This window comes from Marmota marmota, unplaced genomic scaffold (assembly GCF_001458135.2).
Source record: "Marmota marmota marmota unplaced genomic scaffold, marMar, whole genome shotgun sequence".
NCBI lineage: Eukaryota > Metazoa > Chordata > Mammalia > Rodentia > Sciuridae > Marmota > Marmota marmota.
In genome coordinates this window covers 4,485,888-4,495,253 of record NW_026000079.1, presented here as the reverse complement: position 1 = coordinate 4,495,253, position 9,366 = coordinate 4,485,888, and the positions used below count along the sequence as shown (strand labels likewise).

At 48.0% G+C, this 9,366-nt stretch overlaps 1 long non-coding RNA gene across 1 annotated transcript; it reads left to right on the top strand.

Moving 5' to 3' along the window:
• The first annotated feature begins 7,599 nt into the window (after nucleotides 1-7,599).
• LOC125620294 lies at nucleotides 7,600-8,962 on the top strand. The gene is made up of 3 exons (XR_007351908.1): nucleotides 7,600-7,740; nucleotides 8,196-8,467; nucleotides 8,777-8,962. It is a non-coding gene; the product is annotated as an uncharacterized LOC125620294 (long non-coding RNA).
• The last annotated feature ends 404 nt before the right edge of the window (nucleotides 8,963-9,366 follow it).

Genomic DNA, 9,366 nt, shown 5'->3' with positions numbered 1-9,366 from the left:
GGGGGGAGAGAGAGAGAGAGAGAGAGAGAGAGAGAAGGAGAGAGAGAGAGAGAGAGAATTTTAATATTTATTTTTAGTTATCGGCGGACACAACATCTTTGTTTGTATGTGGTGCTGAGGATCGAACCCGGGCAGCACACATGCCAGGCGAGCGCACTACCACTTGAGCCACATCCCCAGCCCCTCTTTGCACTTATTTTTAAATCCATGAGAAAAACACCCAGGTGTCTGGCAGAACCCACAGCAGGGACGCATCCCAGGAAGGGACTGGAGCTCACATCTCAACTGCTATGATTAACACGCCTCTAGATGTCCCTGTGCCTTTGATCAGCGTCACTTGAGGAAAGGTCCCCAACACCATCCTGTGCTATACGCCTGGTCCTGGACCGCTCTAAGAAGTTAGAGGAGGGAACTGTTTGCTTGGGTTGTCATAATAAGAGGGAGTTCACCCACCACACATGAAAGGAAAGGTGACCACAACACTCAGAGCGACCAAGAGATCTTTTTGCAGCAGTGCAACAGAGGAGAAAAGAGAGAATGAGAAAGTGAGGGGGGTGGAGCATGCGTGCAAGGGAGACAGAGAGATCAAGAGAGAGAGACAGAGCAAGAGAACCAGAGGGAGAGGGGCCCGGCAGGAGGGAGTTTTTACAGCCCAAATCTAACGGGGCCTCTGGGTCTGCAAGCTGCCTTGTTGGCACAAGGGGGGTTGAATGTTCAGCTTTGACGCAAACAGGTGATAAAGGACCAGACAGAGGGGAGTTTGAGTGCATGGGCCATCCTGCAGCTAACATTTGTTCAGCCTGCCCTGCAGATAATATAGTTCAGCCTGTTCTGCACCTAACAACACATACTGGTAATCTTCTCCAAAGAAGTTGGCTGACTACTAACAGGTGTGGAAGCGACTGCTGCCCTAAGTGACTGACACAGGAGTATTGTGATATATAAATTGGAATTGCCCAACAGAAGAACCCTACATTCCAAAAAAAGAAGTAATGTTTGGGATGAGACTAGACACACTCTAAGGTATGTCTTTCACCCACTGAGACTGGGTGCTCCCTACGTCAGAAGAGAGTCCCATGAGAGTCAAGACTGTGTTTCCCCACAAGATCACAAAGATTTTCTTGTACAATTCTCTTTCTTCCTCCTCTTCCTCCTCTCCTCCTCCTCCTCCTTCTCTTCCTCTCCTCCTCCTCCTCTCTCTTTTTTTGGTACTAGGCATTGAACTCAGGTATGCTCCACTACTGAGCTACATTACCAGACCTCTTTATGTTTTATTTTGAGACAAGGTCTCACTAAGTTGCAGAGGCTGGCCTTAAACTCGTGATCCTCTTGCCTTAGCCTCCCGAGTTCCTGGGATTACAGACATGTGCCATTGTATCCAAGTCTTGTGTGTTTTCTTCTTAGAGTTTTCTTCCTTTATTCCCCCAGTTAGACTCTTGATCCATTTTTAGTTAATTTTTTAGATGTTGTGACGTAGGAATCATTTTCATTCTTTTGTTTGTGAATTTCTAGTTTCCTTAGCATCATTTGTGGAAAGACAATTTTTATTTTTTTAGTGAAAGAGTCAAAATGTTTACACCCTGTACTCATACTGTATATCTGTTGGTATGCTTACTAGCATCTTGCATTTTACTAAGACTTTTCTCCATTTTTTCATTCTGTTCTTTATAGCGTATGCCATTGTTGAAACTTGTTTTCTGACTCTGTCCTCTGTGGTTCAAATTAAGCTCCTTTAGTTAATTTTTCATAAACTCCAGAATTTTTATTTAATTTTTAAAAAAGGAACTCCAACAATTTCTACCCATTTATTGACAACCTTTATTTCATATAACATTACCATACCTTCCTTTACAAATTAAGCACAACTTTTATAATTCTTTAAATATAGCTATAATGGCTGCTTTCAAATCTTTGTTTATTAAGTCCAACCTTTGGAGTCTCTCACAGAAAGTTTCTGTTGACTGCTTCTTCTTATGCAATAGTCATGCTTTTCTGTTTATTTGCACACATGATAAGCTTTTTTGTTTAAAAATTGTCCTTTTTAATATTACACAGTAGCATCTCTATATAGTGATCCCTCCTGGTCCTCAGGGTTTGTTGTTGGTTTTTCCGATTGTTTGGTGATTTGGATAGGCACGGTTTTAGCTATTTTTCTCCAAATCTCAGAAGATTTCCCTCTCTTGTTTTGGATGGTGTGAGAACAAGAGACTGATCCCTTTGGTGAAGTAAAGGTTATGCTGTGCCCATCTTTTTCATGTGACAATTTCTTCCATTGAAATAGAAACGAAACCATTTAGACTCAGCGATATATGATAACAAGCCAGTTCTCATGGTGTTATAGCTTGGAAAAAGTCAGGTTAATGGATGGTTTGTGTCCAGTTCTATCTGAAGGAAAAGCTATGGCCAAACGATCTCTTAGCTCTTCTTCCTAAGAAAATGAGAGTTTTTAAATAAGAAGTACTTGTAGGAGTCGTGGTATAGGTTTCCTGAGCATTCCTCACCAACTGAATTCATTGATGCAGTCTATGTAAAAATGTCACAGTGTTTAGGAAATATAGTTGAGGGGTCCACAAATGTGATATGGACCATCTCAACCTCATTGTAAGTGTCTGATTTTTTTCTTGGCCTCAGTCCATGTTTTACTGGAATTAATAAATTCAGGACAAAAGATTTGGAAGGTATTCTATAAATTGTGCATTTTTACTTTGCAAATGTTTGTAATGGAGATTTTTAAAAACCTGATACCTAATTATACAATGAATGATTATATACACTGAAAGGGGACTATGATTGGAGTCATAGCCCCATGCTCAAAGTGTTTACAACTCATATTTAAAAAGCAATTGTTTGTGATAATAGATTGCAGATAACAAACAATAAATGCTCAGGAAGATTTTTCTTGGCCAGGCATTGCCAACAAACCAATTACAGAGGATGGGGAATTTGAATTGGCCCCTGAAAGACAGATTATCAGAAGGCAGAGAAGGTGAGAGTACTCAGAAGAGGAACCAGCACACACACAAACAGTAAAATACAGAAGGAGAGAGATGAGAAAGGAAGGAACAGGGGAGGGGGGTGGTGCATGATACCAGCTTTGACCCAAACTGGATTCCTTTCCCTCTCAGAATCATGGGACCAATGACAAAACCAACAGCGGATTCCACCGTGAAGGAGAGACTACTCTTTGCCCAAAGAATCAGGAGAAATAACTCTCAGATAGGCTTCTCCCTGAATCAAGAGTGAGGGTCCCTTTTCAGAGTGAGGGGAGAAAGGTGGCTTTTAGTTAAGAGGTAGGAGGACGACTTGTGACTTCTTGGGGAGGGGGCTGGGGCTGTCCTGCAGTTGAGGGGCTGCTCTCTTTGATCCTGTCATGGACCTGGTTCAGTGGGGTCAGAGCAGCTGACCAAGGCCGCACTGGAGGTGGGAATTCCGTCAGGGCCAGGTAACGAGAGGGTAGTGGCCGGGGGTGGATGGCAGGTCCACAGGCATCCTTCAGGGTTGAGTCCGGTTCCCGCAGTCCTGTGCCTCATTCGGCTTCACGATAGCCACTGAGGTCCTGGGGGTCTGCATGGAGGGTGGCTGGTCTGGAACAGAACACAGGTTAGTGAGAAGGATTTTTCTCCAGGTTTGAGAGGATGTCTGCCTGGTAACAGAAGGAAGGAAGAGACGGAGGGAGGGAGGGAGGGAAGGGAGAAAAGGAGACAAAGGCCCAGCAGGATGGAAGGGAGGGGGAGGGACATGGAGAGAGACAGATATCGAGGAAGACAGTGCCGGTTCCCCACACAGGAGTCCACCCCACACAGTGGGTCCACCCCACACAGGAGTCCACTCCACACAGGAGTCCACCCCACACAGGAGTCCACCCCACAGTCTACCCCACACAGAGAGTCCACCCTACACAGGAGTCCGCCCCACACGGCGGGTCCACCCCACACAGCGAGTCCACCCCACACAGGAGTCCACCCCACAGTCTACCCCACACAGAGAGTCCACCCCACACAGGAGTCCACCCCACACAGGGAGTGCACCCCACACAGAGTCCACCCCACACAGAGTCCACCCCACACAGGAGTCCACCCCACACAGAGTCCACCCCACACAGGAGTCCACCCACACAGAAAGTCCACCCCTTTATCAGAGGAGACGCAGTGACAGGAAGTGCCAGGAGTGAGACTCAGAGACAGGTGGGCTAAGGATACAGAGTCTTAAATGCTGACCAAAGGGTCTTAGGATCATCCTGAAGACACTAGAATGTTCTGGAAGATCATGTAACAGCCAGGGCAATTATTCATGGAAAAATTAAACAAGATAAAAGATAGTTTTTAAAATGTATTTTGGGAATCATTTCAGGATTATCCAAAGATTTGAAGTCCCAGAAAAAAAGGGACCAAAGTCCAGACGGTTAGGAAGCTGAGCAGCATCCTTTGAGGATGGGACCCGAAGGTGCTATTGCTCTGAGACACAGGATCACAGATAGTGATGAGGGATGAGCAGGGATAGAGTCCTGTCTCCAGGGTGAGGCTTAACAATAGTGGGAGCTGAAACTCTTCACTTACTCTCTGACTGGATACATTTGAGTTGACTGGTGCCACTCCCAGTCCACAGCTGAAGCCAGATTTAAAGTTAGGTAGTCAGTGTAGTTAGGTAAATCGGGTCTAATACCGAGTGAGATCTAAAATGGAGGCCATGCTGGCAATGATTCTGGGAAACGCAGGACAGCTCATGGAATGTTAATGAAGTCCTGAAAAGGCCCTAGGCCAAAGTCCACCTCAAAGAAATGTCAATGAACAGCCCCCAGCAAAAAGGTGCTGACTCAGAAGTCCTTCCTGACCAGATTACTTCTTTGGCCCACCTGTGTCCCACCCCTGGGGCCTTCCCACCTACATTCCATCACTGAAAGAACTATAAAAAGGGGAGACAACATCCCTTCCACGGATTCCACCTCTTGGGTCCCCTTCTTCCTCCGGGAGAAGACTTTTCTGCTGTCCTTTAATAAACTTCTAATTTCTACTCTGACCTTGCCTCGGCGTGCATCTCTGGTGTTATTCTTCAACATCGGGGAAGCAAGGACTCGTCACCGGTCAACAGCGGTAACACAGCTAGAGTTCACCGGCCTCCCTGTTGGCCCATCCGCCAGTTCCTGCCGTGTCTTATTATGAATGTGTCTTTTTTTCTCTCAAGGTGAAAACTTTGAAGTGTGACATGGGCTATTTTTCCCTCTTATACCCATTCCATAGCAGGTGCTTAATAGATACCAAATGACGGAATCCTACAATCTGAACCAGGAAGAGGACAGGGAGAAGTGAAGGAGAACTTTACATTTCTGGGATCCTGGCTGATCACTGGGTGGACTTAGAAGTCCATTTGGAAGACAGTGCCTCTTGGGAAACTCGAGAAGACTTCTTCTGAAGTCAGTTCCCAGCAGCACCTTATAAGTGATAGAATTCATTGTAGGATGGCACCTAGAGATTTCTGCAGGCGATTTATTGTGAGCAGTGGTCTGGAGCCGATGTAAAGGAGGCAGGGTGCTTAGCTCACCCAGGGGAGAACCCCAGAAAGAACCCTCATCCCTGAGGTGGGAGCCATACAGGTTAAACTCAAGGAAGTGCTTTTGAGACATGGGAGGTCTCTGGAGCACGGGTTTACGTGACGTAGGTCTTGGGTGGGGAAAAGTAACAACTAGTATTTGTGATCAAAGTCACACTGCCTCCTACAATGCTTACTGCCTGCTGGGAAGCACTTTGGAGGGGCAATCGGAGTTATTTTTGATACCTGTGGAGGTGGAAAAGAAGGAGAAAAAAGGAATAAGGAGGAAGGGAAGGAAGGAAGAGGGGTGTAACCTCTGAGGCCCCCCAAATCAGGTGCTCTCTCTCTGGGGTCCTGTTGGAACGGGATGACACAGGCTTTAGAGCACTCTCCCACCGTCTGTTTTGCTCAAGGGGAGTCTCTCTCCCTTCATCCAAACTACACACCAAAGCTTTTCCAGAAGGAGGTGAGCCCCGTTGTCCTGCCCTGCTGGATTTGGGGGTCCAACCGCAGCTCCTTGTCCAGCCTGGTCCTGTTTCCCACCCTGGTTAGGCTCTTATCCCCTCCACCCCTGACCCTGCTTACCTTTGTCTCCTATCTAATTTGAAGGCCTTGGAGGCCTCCCACAACAAGAACGTCCCTGATAACTGCTCGTCCTTTCTCCCTTGGCCAATGGTTTCCTAGATGCAGTGCTGTGCCAGGCATCAGGACTCCCTGCCAGGCAGGGAGCTCATCAGAATCTCCTTGCTGAGCTGTGCACATCAGCTGTGATTCGGAGGTGGAGAGGGAGCGTGCTCACTTAAAGCACAACTAGCACGAGATTCTCCTGAAATGTGGTGAGCCGTTCTAATTGGACCATGGCCGCCATTAGAAGATGGCGCCGGCTTCCACTGTGGCCTGTGATAAACAACTCCTAATATGGAGAATTGGCACGCAATCCCTTACCACCCTATGAGAAAGGTCCATGTGGCAGCTTAGGATTGGTATGCTGGAGGCTTTATTAGGCTGTGCTTGGGCGCTCGGCGACGGGTCGCTAGAAGATGATACTTGAATCAAGGCCTGAATAAACTGCTGAAAGAAGAATCCTGTGTCGTGTTTTCCCTTGCCGGCGAGGGGTCGCGGCACTGAAACATGAAAGAAAGTTTCTCACTCTGTGCAGGGCTTCTCCACGGGGTCCCTTGAGAGTCACAGCAGCAACTCCCACTTTGCATATAAGAGACAGTGGATGTTGTAAATGGTTTACTCTCTGCTCTCAGCCTGCTGTGTAGGGTGAGGTCCACCCACCTGTGTCTCTGTGAAGGTCACGGAAAGGTGTTCACAAATGCCTTAGGTGAGAACGGTGCATAGACAGGTGAAGATCTGATCTACAAAACAAAAATGACCTGGGCTTTATTTTCCTTTTTCTTTTTTTTTAAGTTCTGAAACACGAAGTCTATTCTAATGGCATGTAGACTGTTTCCTTCAACAAGAATTAATGAGCATATTCTTTGAGTCAGGGACAACCTCAGAATGTGGGAATGCAGAAGTGATAAAGACAAGGTCTCTGTCATCGAGAGCAGTTTAATATAGGAGATAAGATATGTATCTAGGTCACCATGACCAAGAGCAACTACGGAGGCTGGGAGGGAGGTATAGGGAGCTCGGAGGGTGTGGAACTTTGACTTGGCTGGGGAACCAGTCAAGTCCCATGGGGGCCTTGAGTGCTGAGTCATGGTCAATGGGACAAATAAAATGGCCTTCTTTAGGCTCTGGGTGGTATTGAACTTGATCTTCCTTCTCGGATCCCAAACTGAACTCAGCAGGATTTGGACCCTACCCAACACCCCATCACCACCAGGGATGTCGTAAGACTTCCACCCCGGCCAATCCGAACGCTCCCGCCATCTGGCCGCTCACTCACATGAAAATCCCTTTGAACCACATCCCAGCTGTGTGTAGCTGAGGAATCCAGCCTGGGAATTGTGAAACATCCGGATACATCATCCTGCATTGCATGGCTGCCCTCCAATAATAGGGAGCCTGGAGGTTCAACGGGAGGATATATAGAATAGCCTCTTCTCTGCCCACCCACAAGGCTTCTGGGACGGCTTGTCCACTTGTCCTCCTCTAGGGCAAGGTGATTTCTGGGTGGAGAGACGCCTGGCTGCCCGTCACTCAGGGGCTGCTAAGGCATCTTGACCTCTCCTATTCTCTTCCCAAGGAGTTGATGAGCAGGTACAAGTTTGGGGAAGGAGAAGGGAAGTGTAAGTCCCTACAAAAGACTCTAAATGATCTAACCTGGGAGAAAACCAGAGAGGCCAGTGGACTAGAGAACCAGGGGTCTCAGGGCAGGTCAAGCCTAGGTGAAGAAAGAGCCGACACTCTCCTGTACACCTGACCATGGTGCAGTGGTGGGCATGGGCCTGGGAAAGGCAGAGGGTCAGCTCAACTAGGTGGCTGAGTTTTTTTTTTTTTTTTTTCTTTTTTCTTTTTTAAAAGAAAGAATAAGTTATCGGCTTGGTTGTGGGTGAGGGAGTCCCCTAGGAATTTCCATTAGGATTTACTCCTCAGATGTTTAAGTTCACCCCACCCCGGCCCTCCTGGGGTGGACTTCCAGGGGTTGTTGGTGCTGCTCCCTTGCGGGCAAGCTGACTGGTTCCCTGCCCTAACCCTGACTCTTTCTCTTCCAGATTCCACACGTAGCTGAGCAATGCCACAGGAGAAGCAGCCTCCCAGTGCTCCTCAGGGTTCCCCTGCCCCATGCCCAAGCCCCTGCCGAGAGCTCTCCTCTGCTCCTTGTGGGATTCCCTGTTCAGGAGTTTGTCCTTCCCAGTCCCAAAGGCCTGGATCTCAGAGCTCAGCCCGCGTCAGGAGGGCTCGCCGCCAGCCTCGCTGCCTCAGCGGTGGCAGGACCTACCCCTGCAAAGAGGAGGAGTGCTGAGGAGATCCAGCGAAGGAGCAGGTACAGCTGCTCCTCCTCAGCCCGGGGTTATGACTCCACTCAGAAACCCAGCCTCCAGCTCTTACTTGGGTGCGCCACTCCCAGCCCCAGCCCTGGAGAGGGGTCTCTTCTGCTGCTCTCCCACCCATCCTTTAGCTCCGCAGCAGTAATGCTGTCTTCCTGGAGCACGGCTGGGACTTCTGTGGTCCTTGCTCAGAGGCACTGAGCCCCCTCAGTGGATGTGCTGCTTCCCCTTCCCCCCAAGAGATGGCTTTCAGAGATTCGGGCCCTTGTTCTCAGAGCCTCTCATGTCAACCTATGTCACTGCAGGGTTCTAGCACTGCAGCCCGCGATGCAGTAAGCACACCGAGCCCCACACCAAGCCCCTCCTGTGCACGAGCCACTGTGCTTACAGACTTCCTCCGGCTCCTGAGAAGCTTGCCATCCAGTAGAAGCCGCAATGGACACTCCAGACTGAAACAAGAGGATTAATAAATAAAATTTTAAACTTGTTAACTTGTTTTTGTCATTTCTCATTGTGCATCTAAAAGAAGGTAAAACAGAAAAAAATATAAAAGGTCAAGGGCAGCAGCGAGAGATTCTCTGATAGGGTGGGAAGTAGACTTTAAGGGGATGTGGTGTGAGGAGGAAGCACCTTCCAGGTGGAAGATCAGCCAAACCGACACATGGCAATAGAGTGAATCTCAGATTGGCTGGAGTGAGATGATGACAATTCCTCATGTAATTCAAACCAGCTTTTTCTGAATTTCAAGAATAAAAATCCATCTACCAAAGGATTGTACCTCTGGGGAAAGTCTGGACTCAGGCCCAGGATCTAGAGGCCTTGGTTAATGGAAACCTGAACATATATTATAGGGGGTCTGCAGGGGGCTGCAGTTTAACTCTGTTGCATATCAATA